Here is a 19,726-nt window from a genome sequence, read left to right on the forward strand (position 1 = left end):
AAAACGATAGCTTTTTTTCCACCTTATTCAAAGAAAATTAGGATTGAAGTCCAAAAACTCGAGTTGGAGATCTAATTCTAGTAGTCCTGTTGTTGGCAATTTTACAATAGGAGTAAGGAACTTGAAGGAAGCTTATGGAATTTGTGTTCAGAAGGCTAGGAGAAGCATAGCATCACTTGTAAGAGCCCCTCACTCTACAAGGTTGAGAAAATTTTTCAAGAAATACTAAGGAAGGAAGTCAACATGTTAGCTTGAAGAGGCATTTGGAGAAGGAAGGAACTAAAATCATTAGTGTAATTAGGTAGTGAGTAGTTAGAGGATAGGGTATAGATCATATAGAGATTAGGGAATCAAAGGAACCCTAATAAGCTAAGAGAAATCCTAAGAAAGTCCTTGAGAAAGTAAGGACTAAAGGAGCAAACTACCCTAGCATTACATCATAATAGAAGGAGCAATACATGAAGATGAGGTAGTGCAAAAAAATTCTTAGATATTTAACACCATATTATGAGAAAAGTGTCAATGTTATTTAGGAACTAACTCCTCTCATCATCATCGAGGAGATGATAATTTGTAAGTTACAAGAATTTGAGACTTCTAAATTGAAATATTTATTAACTAAAGTTGAAAATGATCAAAGGCTAGTGTACATAAAGATTAAATGGTACTAATAAAGAGTGTGATAACTAGTATCATAAACCTTGGAGATTATGCCAAGGATTGGGTGGAAATAGAAGAATAAGAAAAATGTGGATGAACTTGAAACTTTGATCACAAAAAGAGAATAAAGAGGCAAGGGAATATTTAAAGGTAAGTTACCTTTGATCTATTATTCATGCAAGAAAGTTGGTCACTTTTCATTAAGATGTCCCACCAAAGGATAAACATTAAGCCTAGGCCCTAGAAGTCACAATTTCCTAAGGAATGTCTTTATATTAGTGACAATGAGATAATAATTAAGGAAATAAAATTTGATGATAGTGATAATGAACCTAGAATAAGACTTATTACTATTAAAGATGAACATTTTTTAAAGGAAAAAAAGAATTAGTTTCACATGTAGAGAAGAAATCTAATTGAATTATAGATAGTGAATGTTCACATCATATGATAGGTGATGAAAATAGGTTTATTGAGATGAAAAGGTATGATGGAGATGTTGTTAGATTTGGTGACAATCCATCTTGCTTGATAAATGGAAAAGGTTCTATAACACTTGATGGTAAGACTAACACAAATGATGTCTTATTTTTTGATGAATTGAAATACAATTTGTTATGTTCTAGAAAACATGTAGACAAGGTTTATCACTTACAATTTAAAGATGGAAAATGTTCAATTAGATACAAATCAAGTAATGAGATTACAATTGGTGCCAGGACTAGAGGTAATGTATTTTAGTTAAATCCTTCTTAAGAAATTTGTTTTAGTGCAAAAGTTGAAGAAAATTGGTATTGTCATAGAAGGTTTTGTCATATAATCTTTGATAATATTGAAGATCAATGATTCTAATGTGGTTAGAGATTTACCTAAGATTATGAAGCCTGCTAATTTACATGATGTATAAGAAACATGTGATGGAAAATAAATCAAGGAATGCATTTTGGAGAAATTATTTTACTACCACAAGAAATTTGGAGTTGGTGTAGACAAATCTATGTGGCCCTACAAAGATAAGAATATTATGATGAGAATAAGTTTACTCTTTTTGATAATGCAAAGTAAATTTCTAACAAATCTAGATAGTAGACATCTCTTAAAATTTAGAATTGAATTTACTAATATTTGATTTGATATGTGCAAATTTATGCCAATATGTATAAGAAATTGAATTTTAGTATTTACAAATGTTGAAGATAACAAGTCTGATGTAATTATGATTATGGTCAATATGCTCTAGATTTTTTTAATCAATTTCAATACTTATAGGAAGATCTATTCATGGTTATACATATTATTTGAATAGAAATATTCTTGGATGGACATGTCTCCACATGGTGGAGGTGAGTCCATTTAGAACATTTTTTCCAAAATGCAAATGTTCATTACAAATGAAAAACTCAATCATAACCGGGATTAGATAAGATTGCATTCTTAACTAAAATATACATAAATTGAAATCACCAAACATGGAATATTAATCAAACTTAATATCATATACAATCAATTAAGATAGTGCATGAAATATTCATAGATAATCTATAGGAACATATTTTCCAATATATTTGGATTTAAAACTATGATCTGGTATATGGATAATGATTTTTTTAATAATCTATGTATATATATGGAAGTATATATAGTATGTATATATGTCAACATATATAGTATATATTATACACACACATATATTTATATATGTATATATGCACACACACACACACACACACACACACACACACACACACACATATATATATATATATATATGTATGTATGCATAAATATCATTCATGTATCTAACCATGTCTATCATACTTTAATTCTCCCTCTTAGCTAGGGAAGATAGAAATCTAATGATCTATATATATTACAATAAGCTCATCTATTGTGAAAATAGATATCACCTAACTCATGATATTTGAGGATATAATATGCTCAAGGATATAAAGCACATGAAATTATTCTTATATATATCCATGTTATTTTATGCACAGTGACATCACATCTCATGATGTCTACCACAAAAAATCATGGTATCTCACAAAGAGTGTAATGAGCTACAATTGATATCAAGTCTCATGATATCTATCAAAATTTTCAAGAGATACTAACTATGATGACATGTCTATGAATATCAAGTCACATGATAGAGAACTCATCATTATAATGTCACCACCTTACAATGTTAGATACAAGTGTATATTATCTAAAATATCACCACCTTTGAATAATGTACACAAGGGCCATGATAAAGTCATGGAGTCACACACATGAAAATAAAATATTTTACACCAAGTCACCATAGATTCTCTCATGTGGTGTTGTCATGGAATCTGACACATGACATCTGCCATTAACCATATCAAGGGGTGAATCCACTATGGCTCAATCCTTAAGGTGAGAAAATAATGGTTTTCACCTCAAACTTCTTTGTCGTAGCAAGGATACAAATAATATACCAAAAATTTGAAATTCATTTAAGCTAAGGCTTCATACTCCAACATATCAAGTTTGTCCCAAAAGTACACATAACTTCTCTCTAGCATGAGGCTTGGTGAGAATGTTGATTGTTTGTTCTTCAGTGATAATGTACCTCAACTAAAAGTTAAAGAAACCACCTTGACATGGTATAATCCCTCTAAATAAATATTATTGGATGTCAAAAAATGGAGATTCTTAGGTTGTTCCATCTATTATGGTGGCATGTCCTGTTCATATACTCCAATCAGGGAAAATATCTTGTTCTAAGGGACTTATCATCAGGCACATGATTTATCAGTTTAATAATCACAACATTATTCACAAGAGAAACTTCCTATCTAGAAATGTACTTTTCTGGTTCCATAGTAACATGATTGAATGTAATAAGTTGTGGATTTATCCCTATATTTGGTTACATTAGGCATTCATGCTAATTTGGCTTCCTTCTAAAGCTCCAAGTTTATTCATTAACCTCTTGACCTCTTCATCAAAGGTTGTTTCTAATGTGATGTCAAATTCCCTCTAAATTTTATTTTCTTCTTCTTTGGAAATGTTTCAACTATTACCTTAGTCACATGACTGTAATCATTTAATTATTCATCCATCCTTGAATATTAATTGAATCAAGTCCTCTAGCTTCTTCTTGTTATAAACAAATATCCTTACATAATTCCAATCGTAGAATATAATTTTCTTGAATAGAATCACATCTTCTAGCATGATAAATATATTAGTAAGATCCAAAACCACTTTGGAGCTATATGTTGAAAAGAATTATTCAATTATACATTTTCATTGATGTTATACAAATGTTACACTCTAACCGAGCACGACTACTAGTAACTAAGCATCTTCAGTATTAGCCGAGCAAAAGTTATAAAGAAGCTAAGTTTAGTAATCAAGAGAAAATTCAGCTAGGTTAGTCATTGAACAATTCAAGTGTTAACTAATTCAAGTTGGTTACTAAAGAGGTTTAGTGTAAGACGAGTCAGGTCAGTTACCAAGGAACTCAATAGTAACCGAGTGACACAATTTCAGTATCAACCAACCTACAACATAATAATTTTGTTTTATTTTTATTTTTATGTAAGCCAACTTAGTAGATGTTAATTATTTATTTGTAAAGGTATTAATGTTGACTTGACATTGGGTTTCATATACATGAAAGATCAAGTTGTGGATTGAATTTGAATGAAAAAGTGGAAGAAGATAAGATGAAAATAAAGAAGGGTACCTAACTAAGAGAAGACCATACAAAGAGCTACAAAAATATTATGATTAGGGAGGATCTAGAGGATAAACTAGAACAATAATCTAAATCTACAAATCAGTTTCTTCATTAATTAGGTCAGTCATTGTTACTCTCTAACAAGTGTAGTAGTGAAGAATTCTCTTAACAAAGTTTACTTAACAATAATTTTGTAAATCCTCTACCAAGGTGGAATTTCTAGATTGAAGTGTCTTAAGACCTATAACAAGGCCACTCCTAATAGGTCTCACTTTGGAAGAGTGAAAAGTTGTAACTAGTTGCAATGGTGGTTTTCCCAAATTGGGTTTCCATGTTAAATCTTGGCATCTCATATGTTCATGTTATTTTCTTACTACTTTACCTTTCTACAAATAATTTACTAAAGGTTAATACACATTAAATCTCAAGATTTCTTTGTTAATCGAGTTACAATGAATATCTAGTTCTAACTGAGTCGTGCAAGGATTTGAGTTAATAAGAAGTTTGTATTGACATTTAAGGAATTTGGAATTGTTTTAGTGGTAACTAATTCACCCCCTCTCCCCTCTCATTTACTCTTATATTTCCAAAAATTAGAATCAAAGTTGTTGGTGCTTGCAGAAAAGGTTTCAAGGACCTAAGCTGAAGATCAAGATGTCTTACAAAACAAAGATTCCTAAGTTGTATAGAGACAACTTCAAAGCATGGTAGAAACTCATGAAGTTGCATTTGGGAATCATTGGAGATACAAGCCTAATGTTCTTGGAGAACCAATATGTAACACCTCTTAATACTTTGACTATGGATCAGATGGTAGATAAAAAGAATCACAACACAATGATGACTAACATTTCTTTTGCTCTCAATTATTCTAAATTTGATGAAGTCAAAGATTTTCCTATTGCTCATGAAATGTGGAACAAGCTTAAAAATATCTATGGAGGACATGAAAATGTGAGGAGAGCCAAAGAAGAAAGTCTAAGAGGCCAAATTGATCAAATGAGAATGTGAGAAGATGAAAACATTGCCAAACATAGTGAAAGAATCAATGCAAGTGTGAGTGCAATCAAAGTTGTAGGAGGAACAATCAATCATGTAACAATAGTTAGCAAGGTATTGAGAAATCTTGTTCCTATTTATGCAATTAGAGTTTCAGCTATTCAAGAGATGAGACGTGATCCCAAAAATGATATAACTTTAGATGCACTAGTGGGAATGTCAACATCTTTTGAGTTGGATAAATTTGATAACTATCTTCCTGGATCTTAGAACATAGAATCAACATTCAAAGCCAAAATAAGTCTTGGTAGAAAGGGAGGAAACCCAAAACGCAAACACACTGAAAATGAAGAAGAAGAAGAATTAGATAATGACCTTGAAGCTATTCAAGACCTACTTACAAGAAGGTTACCAAAAGATAGGTAAATATAGAGGCAAAATTCAATTGATTTGTTTCTCCTATGAAGAAGTTGGTCACATTGTTGCAAGGTGTCCAAATAAGGAAAGAAAAGATTTCAAAAGCTAAAAAGACTACAAAGATAAAGGTAATAAATCTTCTTAAATTGCTAAAGATTATGACACTGATGATGAAGATGAAATGGTATATATCGCTATTAAAGATGAGTTAGATGATGAGGATAATGAAAAGATGGCACTTATTTCTCATGTTAGCAAGAATGACACATGGATAATAGATAGTGGTTTTTCTCTTCACATGACTAGTGATAAAACTAAGTTTGAACACTTGGAGCACTATGATGGTGGAAGTGTTAAGTTTGGAAACTATGAAGCATGTTATGTGAAGGGAAAAGGATGTATTTCATTGACTGATGAACTCAAATGTGACAATTCTTACTAGGTTGAAGGACTAAGGAACAATCTTCTAAATGTGGCATATTTGAACAACATTGGATTCAAGGTAGAATTCGTGAATAGGAAGGCCAAGTTTATGGATGGTAAATGAAATATAGTTGGAATTGGAAATAACACAAAAGGTAATCTAGTCTATCTAGATCTCACTAAAAGTTCATGCTTTTTGGCACAAGTAGAGGAAAGTTGGCTATTGCATAAAAGAATGTGTCATGTAAACTTTGACAATCTAGTTACTATAAGTAAGAACAAAAGAGTAAGAGGTATTCCAAATATGAAGAAAACTAAAATGGCCATATGCAAACAATGTTAGATTGGAAAGATGGGTAAAACTAGCTTCAAAAGTCAGAATTACAATATTGAAGAAGTCTTACAACTAGTTTATACAGATCTTTGTGGACCAATAGGCATAGAAAGCTATAATGGAGATAAATATTTCATTTTGTTTGTTGATGATTATTCTAGGACAATGATAATAATGAACTTGAAGGATAAATCTGAAGCTTTTTAGAAGTTCAAGTTGTATTTGGCTAGAGTTGAAAATGAAACATGGAAGAATTTAAAATGTCTAAGGTTAGATAGAGGAGGATAATTCACCTCTAATGAATTCAATGAATTTTGCAATGAAAGAGGAATCAAAAGACACATATCTACACTTGGTATACCTTAGTAAAATGACATAGAAAAAAGAAGGAATAGATCCATCAAGGATTGTTAAAGAACATTGATGATAGAGAAAAATGTTGCATCCAAATATTGGAAAGAAGCAATCAACATAGCATTTTATACCTTGAACTGAGTTCAACTAAAGAAAGGTATAGATCATACACCTTATGATTTAAGGTACGGCTATACACCTAATGTTCGCTATTTCAAATTATTTGGAAGCAAATGTTATATCTTGAAAGAGACAAGGAAAACAAAATTTGATGCAAAAAGTGAGGAAGGCATATTTCTAGGCTATTCCAACAAGAGCAAAACATATAAATGTTTGAATCTTTCTACTTACAAAGTTATAGAAAGTGTACATGAAAAAATTGATGAGTTTGTAGAAAAGAGTAAAGAATAAAGCAACAAGAAAATTGAAGACTACAAAAATCTTGTTTACTTTGAGTCTGATACTTTACCAAAGGTACAAGAAAATGTGATTGGGCAACAACAAATAGCATCACTCTAGTAGTCAACACCACCCAATTCATCTAAGTCTACATTTCAACCTGAGTTGTAGCTAGTGTAACCCAATTTGCAGCTAGAGCAACCCAAGTTATAGGAAGTTTGAATCGAATCCTAGAAAGAGGAGATCGAGTCATAGATTATGTTAATTGAGTCTCAGATAGTGGGACCCAAGTAGAGTTTAGAGTTTCACAGAACCTTTGAGCATGATGAACTAAGTGAAACAAGTCCAGAATCTAGAAGAAAGGAACCTATACTTGCTAAATATGTCAGAAGGCATTATGCACCTGAACAAATAATTGGAGATTAGACAAAAGGCACAATGCCAAGGAACACACTAAAAGGTACATGTATGCTTACTGAATTTTAACCTAGAACCATTAAAGATGCATTGAATAATGAAATTTGGATAGAGGCAATGAATGAAGAGATTGAGAAAATTGAAAGGAATAATACCTAGACTCTTGCTCCTAGACCCAAGGACAAAAATTTAATTGGTACAAAGTGGGTATTTAGAAAAAAATTGAATGAAAATGGTGAAGTTTCAAGGAATAAAGCAAGGCTAGTATGCAAAGGATATGCTCAAGAAGAAGGTAGAGACTATGGAGAAATATTTTCTTCTGTTGCTAGACTTGAAGGGGCCAAGACACTACTTGCATATGCTGCATTCAAAGTATTCAAAGTGTATTAAATGGATGTAAAATCAAATTTCTCAAATAGAATTCTAGAGGAAGAAGTTTACATTGATCCAAATAAAAGAGACATGATCTATAAGTTACATAAAGCTTTGTATGATCTAAAAAAAACTCCTAGAGCATGCTATGAGAGGCTGCATGGATATCTGGTAAAGATTGGTTTTTAGAGAACCAATGATAACATTAGTCTTTATATTAAATAAGGACCACAATATAAGATATTATTAGTAGAAATATTTGTGGATGACATATTATTCATAGGTCATGTTGAATTATGTAAATCATTCTCTGAAGAAATGAGGAAAGAATTTGAAATGTCAATGTCTGGAGAGATAAAATTCTTTGTTGGTTTGCAAGTCCATCAAATGAAAGATGACATTTACCTTAGTCAAAATATATCAAGGAGATATTAAAGACCTTTGGAATGGAAGATTCTAAACCAGTTGGAACACCTATGTCTACTAGACATAAACTATCCAAGAATGATGATTCAAAAGAGGTAAATCAAACTACCTATAGATCTATGATTGAAAAAATTCAATATGTTGTTCACACAAGAATTGATATTGCATTAGTAGTTGGTATAGTTGCAAGGTTTTCTGTGAATCCCAAAGAAAATCATATGATGACAGTCAAAAGAATTATGAGATATCTAAAAGGTACAAAAGACTATAGTTTATGGTACAAGAAAGGAGGAAATCTTGAGTTGAAAGTCTTTACTAATGTAGATTGGGTTGGAAGCATTGATGACAGAAAAAGAACCAGTGCAAGAGAATTATATCTTACAAAGAGGCTAGTGTCATAAACTAGTAGGAACTCAAATTGCATCTCTCAGTCTATAGCTTAGGCAAAATATGTTGCTACATTAGTTAATTGTTCCAACATAGTCTGGATCAAGCAACTCTTGTTAGGAATTAAGGAAGAAATCAAGGAACCAACAGTTATCTACTATGACAACACAAGTGTAATCAACATATCCAAATTTAAGTGATGCACTTTAAGACAAAACACATTACAATCAATTATCATTTTACGAGAGAATTAGTTCAAGATAAAGAGGTATTCTCTAATAGTATTTTTGTAACCCTTAGAGAATACCTTTCATATATATAAAACCCAATGTCAAGTTAGGTTGAATACCTTTATAAATAAATAATTAACATCCACTAGGTTATCTTACATAAACAAAATTGTTATGTTGTAGGTTGGCTGATACTAAAATTGGGTTACTCGATTACCATTGAGTTCCTTGGTAACCAACCTGACATGGCTTACACTAAACCTCTTTGGTAACTAACCTAACTTGATTAACACTTGAATCCTTGAATGACCAACGTATCTCAGTTTTCACTTAATGACTAAACTTGGCTTCTTCTGAACTTTTGCTCATCTAATACTGGAAGTGCTTAGTTACTGTTGGTCATGCTTGATTAGAGGGTAACATTTGTGTAACATCAAAGACAATATATAATTGAATGTTTTCAACAATCTCCCTATTTGGTATTGATGGAGACACAACATGCCATAAGAAAATGAAACTTAGAGCAATCAAAATGATTTATAAGATTTTATAATATCCTTAGTTTCATTCTAATTCTTCATCCATGAGAACTTCCTCTAAGATTCTCCCTCTAAAATCTTAACTTCAAACTTCATCTGATTAAGTTCTCCCTCAATTCTTTTGATATGACCATGACATGTGCAATCTCTCCCTCTTTGACATCAAATTCCAAAGACTTGATATAATGAGTTTATAATGTACCTAATTTATTAATTCATATGCAATGAGCTTTGAATTCTTTGCATCAACTTGATAGATCTTCAATATAGTTTGGTCGATGCATTACTAATATGTACTCTAGTGAGCATCAAATAGGGGAATGACCCCTAGCTTTCCTCTAAGATACAAAAATGCATCCTTAGGCAATTTTTTGGTAAATATATTAGAAACTTCTCCTTTCTATTCACATATTCCATCCATCCTCTTCATCTTGAACTAATTCTCTTAGAAAATGATACTTGATTTCAATGTGTTTTGTCTTAGAGTGCATCACTAGATTTTTGGATATGTTGATTGAACTTATGTTGTCATAGTAGATAACCATTAGGTCCTTGATTTCTTTCTTTATTCCTGACAAGAGTTGCTTGATCTAGACTTTGTTGGAACAATTAACTAATGAAACAACATATTTTGCCTCTGCTATAGACTGAGAGATGCAATTCTGCTTCTTACTAGTTAATGACACTAGCCTCTTTGTAAGATAAGAAGATAAAATGCAAATAAAGAAGGATATATAATTAAGAGTAGAACATCCAAAGAGCTGTAAAGAATATTCTAATCAAGGAGGATCTGGAGGATAAACCAGAACATCAATTTGAATCTGCAAATCAATTGCTTTATTAATTAGGTCTATCATTGTTACTCTCTAACAATTGTGGTAGTGAAGAAATCTATTAACAGAGTTGACTTAAGAATCATTTTGTAAATCCTCTAACAAGGTGGAATTTCTAGATTGAAGTGTCTTAAGACCTCTAACAAGGCCACTCCTAATAGGGTCACAACTAACAATGTGTTTTGCAACCTTTAACAAGGTTGGCTCCTAACAGGGCTCACTTTAGAAAAGTGAAAAGTTGTAACTAGTTGCATTGGTGGTTTTCCCAAATTGGGTTTTCACGTTAAATCTTGGTGTCTCATGTGTTCATATTATTTTCTTACTACTTTATCTTTCTACAACTAAGTTACTAAAGGTTAATACACATTAAATCTAAAATTTCTTTGTTAATTGAGTTACAATGAATATCCAATTCTAACCGAGCTATGCAAGGATTTGAGTTAGTAAGAAGTTTGTATTGACATCTAAGGAATTTGGATTTTTTAGTGATAACCAATTTGCCCCTCCCCTCTTAGTTACTCCTCTTATATTTCCAACACTACATTCCTAAGATTAAATCCTCTACAATGCCTCAGTAGCATACCTAATGCACCATTCTTCCTTTCTATAAGCACATCCCTAGAGACAAAGGATAAGATCAAGGCAACTAGCTCCCATAATACATACATCAATACATATAAGAGAGTGTCTACAATAAGAAAATAAATGTAATATTCAACAAATAAAAAATACTTATCTCGTTATTCAAGAGTAAATACTCATCAATATCCTTCCTGATATAAGATGCTCCAATGAAGGTCCATAATCATCAAATTAAGGGATGATTCAAATTGGAACTCTGATTTTGTCCCTTCTCTAAAATATCCCCTCTAAGGATGGTTCAAATGGGAATGAAACATTGGTTACTATTGGTTAGTGTTTTAAATGCAAAGATCTTTCTTTGACATACAATGTTCACAACCCATGTTGAAACTCCATTTTATTTTGAATTCATCATATATAGTTACAAATATTAGTCAACTTCTTCTATTGATTTTTTGAACATGTAGTTGCACTAATGATTTATAGTACATACCCAAACTAGAGGATGAATGGTAAGTATTATTACATTCTAAAATATACACTTCAGTGGCATTGGGAAGGTATTCTCTAATATTATTTTTGTAATCTCCTAATATAATTATATTTATATATTAATAAATATAATATTGAGGGATATACCACAATTTTATTGTATAGTTTCTAGTCGACAGGTTGTAAGCCTCTCCCCATATTTTACTCTTTGAATGACATCCCTTCTATATGTGGCATTTCAATGATGAATTGTTGAAGCATATACATAGAGTTAAATATTTGCTCATGTAGATTGTTATTATCAATATGATCATTCATTAATTTATTGTCAATATGATGTGGATAATATACCATCAGTGATGTCAAGTATTGGTTATTATAGTAAATAGCTCCAACACTTACAGAGTGTAATCTAGCTTGTATTTTGTAGGCCAATACATGACCCTTAGCCAAAGCATCACGCACGGGTGCCCATGCATCAAACATGAAACCATTTAGTCCATTGATCACAAATTCCTACACATAACAATAACTTAACACTTGCCAATTTGATCTCCATCAAATTTGGGCTTTGTAGATCACAACAATCTTTGACTATGCACAAACATAAACTCTTTTGAGAGGGACCTCAAACAACTAATCACCTTGCATTCTATTAGAATACTTGGAAACATAATCACCTAATATTTTTTTGCATATACCTTACTATAGTTTGTGATTGGAGTTAAGAATACAAATCATCTCTAACTTGATAAGAAAGATTTAAGTTGTTAATTTCTCTACCACATCATCATCATCACCATATCCATATATTTATTTAAATAGGTTCTAATGGGCTCACAATTTTGCAATTCCCTATATCTTCAACATCAACAATAATTATCTAAACCCTTGTCTAGTCATGTTAATTTTCTTAATATGTTTTGAGTAATATGAAACCTCAAATTTAATCAAATCTTCCTTACCAAAGCTCTGATACCATGATAATGTAGATTAAATTTCTATTAGATTTAGATAGTGGGCATATTTTAAATTTTAGGACTGAATTTACCAATCTCTAATTTCATATGTGCACGATTAAATCAGAAAATGAGGACCTTGATCTTATGCCAAAATGTAGGAGAATGAAATTGTAGCATTTACAAATAATAAAGATTACAAGCCTAATGTAATTCTAATTATGGTCAATCTTTTCTAGAAAAACATTTATCATTTTCAATGTTTATAGATAGATCAATTCATGGTTATATATATTGTTTCAATAAACGTGTCCATTCAGGACATGTCTTCCAAAATGTGATTGTTCATTACAAATGAGAAATCTAATCATAATCAAGATTAGTTAAGACTACATTCTTAACTTATATATATATATATATATATATATATATATATATATATATATATGTATATATATAGATTCAATATCATCTGCAATCAATGAAGATTAGTGCATGAAATATTAATAGACAATCTGTTCAAACAGATTTTTCAATATACTTGAATCCACAACTATGATCTGGTATATGGATGATTAATAATTTTCCAATCTATATGTGTGTGTGTCTTAGTATACACACACACACACACACATACATATATACATGTATGTATGTATGTATGTATATACATATATATGTATATACATACATACATATGTATACACACACACACACACACATATTCACATATATATCTGTATGTATACATACATGTATATGTATATATAAAAATCATTCATGTATGTATTTGACCATAGCTATCATACTTTAATACATATAATTGATGATTACACTAGGATGATGTGGGCTACTTTTCTAAAAGAGAAATATGAGACATTTGATAAGTTTAATATCTTTAAAGTTACTACTGATAATAAATGTAGATTAAAGATAAAATATTTAAGCTCTAACAAAGGAGAAGAGTTTACATATGATAAATAAAATGTATATTATGAGGATCATGTTATTCATAGATAGGCTTCATCTCCTAGAACACCACAACAAAATGGAATAGCATAAAGAAGAAATAAAACCATTTGTGATACACCTAGAGAGATGTTTTTCAAAGGTAATGTAACACATGTACACTAAAGAGAAGAAGCAAGTATCATAGTATATATGTTGAAAAAAGTTTAGATAAGGCAAGGAAGGTGTAAAACACCTTATGAGCTTTGGTTTGGTCATGAACCTATAATAATGTACATTAGAATCTTTGGAAGAAACTTTTATATCAAAAGAGATTATGAAATAGGGAAGTTTAATCCTAGAAGCGATGAAGGTATATTTCTTAGTTATTCTACTAAGAGTTAGGATTGCATATGCTATAATCTAAGATCAAAGAATATTATTGAAAGTAAAAATGTAAGAATTGATGAGATTTTAGGTGCAAGAAATAACTTTTTAGTATGATTCAAATGAAGATGTTGATCTGACAAGCACAAGCTAGAGACTAGTTTAGAATAAGAATACATAACGTAAATAATTCTTTGAGATCGACTATGGAATTCATGTTCAGATTGAAGAACCAAAATAAGAACATAGAAAACCAAGGTATGTAGCTTTAAAGCATCCTAATGAACACATTATCGACAATGCAAGTAGTGGAGTAATGACTAGAGGTAGAATGAGAAATTAATTATATCTAAATTTATAATTTGAGCCTAAGAATATTGATGAAGCATGTAAAGATGAATCATGGATTAATGTTATGAAGATGAGATATAAGATATTGAAAATAAAAATACATGGGAGTTGGATCCTAGGTCTAAAGACAAGAATTCTATAGGAACTAAGTGGGTATTTATAAACAAAATGAATTACAAAGGAAAAGTGGTAAGAAAAAAAGAAAGGCTAGTGTGTAAAGGCTATTCACAATAGGAGGGTATTGATTTTGAGGAAACCTTCTCTCCTATATCTAGATCAATAGTCGTTAGATTATTTTTGGCATATGTAGCTAACAAGAAATTCAAAGTGTGTCAAATGGATGTTAAATCAACTTTTTAAAATGGAGAATTTGATGAAGAAGTATACAATGAGTAGACAGATGGATTTCCATTGATAGAGCTAGAAGACATGGTATGTAAACTTAATAAAAACCTTTATTGATTAAAGAAAGCTCCAAGAGTCTAGTATGAAAGGTTAGATAAATAATTGTTTCATTTTGAATTTAAGAAAGGAAGTCTAAACAATAATTATATCTGAGATTCAATTTAGACAGATTATTGATCATTGAAGTTTTGTGGATGATATTATTTTTTGGAGGAAATGACAAAGTAAGTAACAATTTTTTTGATGAAATATAAGGTGAATTTGAAATTTCTATGATAGGATAAATGAAATATTTTCTTAGATTTCAAAAACTTTAGATTGAAGATGGTTTCCTTATATCTCAAATTAAGTATCTTAAGGATTTTCTTATGAAGTTTGGTATGGAAAATTGAAAATCAGTTAGGACACCTGTGGTTAGAGGTTTTAAATTAACTACTAGTGATGAATCACTTAGCACTATTTAGATAAGGTACAATTCTATTATTGGTGGTTTATGATATTTAACTCACACTAAGATCAAACATAGAAAATATAGATGGTTTTGAGGCAACATATTAGGCATATCTTGAACAATCACACCTGATTATAGTAAAAAGAATTGTTATATACTTGAAAGGAACTTTGTAATTTTTTTAATGTTATGATAGATCAAAAAATTTCACATTATATGCTTATATTGATGTATATTAGGTAGGAAATTTTGACGACTATAAAAATACAAGTGGAGACACTTTTTTTCTTGGAGGAACATTGGTTTCACAACTAAGTAAGAAGAAAGATTGTATTTCAAAATCTATTATAGAAGTTGATTATGTGATAGCACCAAATGGTTATAATCAATTGATATGGATAAAATAAATACTTAAGGACATTGGTATAACTTTTTTCTAAACCTATCTATTATGCCTTGCATACCTGTCCCTACTTTTTGTGAGTAAAAAGTTTGGTCCCCTCTTTTCACTTTTTTCCTTCTCTTTGAAGGAATATTTTGTGTTTTTTCTTTTGGCCTTTGGGTCTCAAGTACCTACATCCTTGTCAAAGGATGTCATCATATTGTCTTGACGGTAAGGAATGAGAGTCTTTGGACCCATGATTGGGATAAACCCTAAGGTTTATTGTTCAAAGAGTGGTTGTGTTTTAGACTTCCCAAAGCCTCTTCCTCCTATGGTCCTCATTACATGAAGGAGATTCTATGGTCTCAAGTGTGACAGATGACAAGTAATCTTCAAAGTGCAGGGGTATGTACATTTAGTGTACTTTAATTGAGATAATTATTGTTCTATTTAATACAAAAAGGGGTTTTAATTATTTCTTTTCCTCAAGACATCACTTATGCTTGATAAGTTCATATTTCAATTGGTCACCTTATGTGTGTGTGTCCATATTCTTGCAACTTTAATTTTGTGGCTCTAGTTTCTTCTCATATCTTAATCATGGACATGTTTGGATGGAAGGTCACTTTTTCCTTCATAGTTTCAAGTTGGTAGTTCTCTCTTTGTTTTTGTTTGCCCTTGGCTTCTCTTTTCCTTTCTATTAGTAGGATAATTTCCCTCATTTTTTTTTGGTTTTGGTTTTTAGTCACATCTATTATTTTAGGTTCGTTATTTTTCTCCTTTTGGTGTTCATCACCTTCCATGAAAGTACCTTTGGCTCTATCCTCATTTTATAGGGGTGGATAAGCTTTTCCCTATAAAATGCCTTCAACACTATGAATTTAAGTTACTATAGTGACCGCAATTTATGGCATTACTAGTGTTTTGTAGGAATAGATTCCTCCTAATTTCCTTTTTGGGTTGCACAAGTTCATCCTTTTGGTTGGTTTTGAGCTTTGGCTCTACTAGAAGGGTCATCTTGCATCTTGTGTGTGTCGATGATGCCTTAGGGTTGTTCCTAGGTATTCATTGTGGGTGTCTACTTGTGAATATAATAGTGCAATTTATCTCTATCTCTATTAGTTTTTGTCCCTAGTTGTGGCATGGGGTGGGATATTGCAAGTCAAATTTGTCTCCTTAATTTTGTCAAGAAGTCACATGCATGTTTTCATGGGCCCCTTGGTCTCGATTTTGTTAGTTTTGGGTCGAGCCAAGAAAAGTTGTTTGACTTGTTTCTCTACATGTGGTCTTGGCTTTGGTTGGGAATTAGTGGCCCATATACTATGCCTTCATGATCTATGGCTATTGTAGATGGTGGCTTCCCCCTAACCCACTTATCAAAAGGCCTCACTACACCCCTGATTGGGCATTTTGCATAATTGCAATGAATATGCTATTTTAAAATACCTATCACATCAAAAGTACACAAAATTAGATGGTTCTATATGTCACATGAGATAATATTAAATAATCATTTTATTAATGATATTATTACAACTCAACATTTGTTATTGGCATTGCTAGAACATTTTTCTAGGAATTGTGATTTGAGTTCCAGACAAATATGTGATATGAAAAGTTGCAATTATAAAATTACCTTTAATGTTTAACATTGATGTAATATTGTAGGTTTTTAAGCTTCAAATACCTTGTCTCCCCTTTCCATCAAAAGGTAGTCTTTATGGTTACAAGGTATGATCTTTCTAGTCATCATCTCACCTTCACTAAGTACATTTTCACTTAATTTTGGGCCCTATGTTTCTAGATCCCCCATATGATTTCTCATCTTGTAAATAGGGTAGAAAGATCCATAACCCTAAGCATGATATGAACATATTGGTACTTGGGAAGATTATTTGATTCTTAGACACTAATATATGCTTGATCTGTGTAAAAATTCATGCAATCATCCAAAGAATCTATAGGTACTTGGAAAGAAACTCCCTTTATGAGAAGGATCAAAACATAAGAAGATTCTAGACCACCAGTGGTCCACATATATAATGATAGGAGGAAATTTTGACGTGCTACGAGAGTTAACATATCCCTTTGGAAAATGATCAATGAAAATGTTGGGAGGTGGATGACATCTTCGGTGCCACATGAAGCTCTCAAGTATGAAGAGTAACTAAGATAGGAGGGGTGAATAAATTAATTAAAAAATAAAAACCAAATCCCTTAAGATGTCAACAAAAATTTAAACCAACTCCTTACTGATACTAGGTTAACATTGAATTTTCTATTGTAACTCGATTAACACTAGATTTAATACTGTCACTCAGTTAGCATAGAGATAATTAGATCTTAAGATATTTAATGTGTTTAAACATAAATAACTTAGTTATAGAAGCATAAATGAAATAAAATTAACACAAGACAACAAGATTTAATGTGGAAACCCAATTTGGGAAAACCACCAATTGCAACTAGTTACTATTTTTCACTCTTCTGAAATGAGCCCTGCTAGGAGCCAACCATGTTAAAGGTTACAAAACAAACTATTAGGTGTGACCCTATTAGAGCATATTATTCACCATGTTAGGAGTGGCCTTGTTAGAGGTCTTCAAACACTTCAATCTAGAAATGCCACCTTGTTAGAGGATTTGCTAAATGATTGCTAGGCTAACTTTGTTAGGGGATTTGATTCATTGCTACAATTATTAAAGAGTAACAATGACTTGACCTGATTGCTGATGCAACTAAATTTTATGATTTAGATCTCATTTTTGGCTTGGTTACTTGATCCTCCTTGATCATAATGTTCTTTACAACTTGATCAACTCAAGTACTCTATCCTCTTACAAATATCCTTCCAAATTCACTCTCTTGTTCGTCTTCTTCAATTCCACACTTCAATCCTCAACTTGACTTTTCATTTATATGATTCACCTTGTCAATTAGGCTTGAATAATCTTTTATAAAACAATTATCATCCCTTAAGTCTAATTTTATTAACTAATAAATTTATTAGACTTAATATGTTGATAGTTAGCTAATACAAAATTGAATACTTGGTTAATATAGAAGTTTTAATGTTAATCAACCCAACTTAGTCAACACTGACTTCATGCTAACTTTCCTTTGATAACTGATTGAACTTGTTTAATATAGACTTTACTTCATTAACCAATTGAGCTCGATCAATATTGTCTCTAAACTTGGTTAAAATTGAATGCTCGACATATACAAGAAACTACTTTCAATGCTTGAGTGAGCTCCACTATCACTGATTACTCAATAAAGGCTTGAAATTTTGTGTAACATCAAAGACAACATACAATTGATATTTTTTTCAAAAATCTCCCTTTTGGCATTGATGAAAATGCAACATGTCATAATATAAAGAAATTTTAGAGAAAAATACAAGTATAATATCCATAGTTTCATTCTAATTCTCATCTATGAGAACTCCTTCTATTAGTGAGAACTCCCTCTAACATCAATCTCTCCCTCTGGAATGATTTACTATGACTACAATCTCCCCATTTGACTTACTGATATTTGATATAAACTTTTTGATACAAAATTTCTCTGATATGATATCAAACTCCCCCTCTTTGACATCTCATGCCAAAGAAAACACTCAATGGATTTTACATGTACTTGATGTACTGATTCATATGCAATCTTCTATGACAATAATGCATCAACTTGACTAATCTATAGATGCTTAGTTAATGCATCACTAATCTTTGTTTAGTGGGCTTCAGATAGTGGGATGACCCCTAACTTACCTCGTAGATACAAAAATGCATCCTTAGGTAATGGTTTGGTAAATATGTTTGCAATTTATTCTTTTGTATTCACATCTTCCAAACTCACCTCTTTTTCTTGCACTAATTCTCTTAGAAGATGATATTTTATTGCAATGTGCTTTGTCTTGGTATGCATCGATGGATTCTTAGATATGTCAATTGCACTAGTGTTATCACAGAAGATAACTACTAGATCCTTGATTTATTCCTTCATAGTAGACAACAATTGTTTGAACCAAATGAAGTTGGAAAAATTAACTGCTACTACAACATATTCTTCTTTTGTTGTAGACTGAGAGATGCAATTATATTTCTTGCTTGTCCAAGACACTAGCCTCTTTCCAAGAAAGAATGTTCCATCGCTAGTGGTTTTCTTGTCATCAATACTTCTTGGCTTAATAAAAATCAGTGAAGGCTTTTAATTCAAAGTTTCCTCCCTTCTTATACCACAAAGCATAATCTTCAATACCTTT

Source organism: Cupressus sempervirens, chromosome 5 (genome assembly GCF_028749045.1).
Source record: "Cupressus sempervirens isolate cs-2001-9-10 chromosome 5, ASM2874904v1, whole genome shotgun sequence".
In the NCBI taxonomy this organism is placed as follows: Eukaryota; Viridiplantae; Streptophyta; class Pinopsida; order Cupressales; family Cupressaceae; genus Cupressus; species Cupressus sempervirens.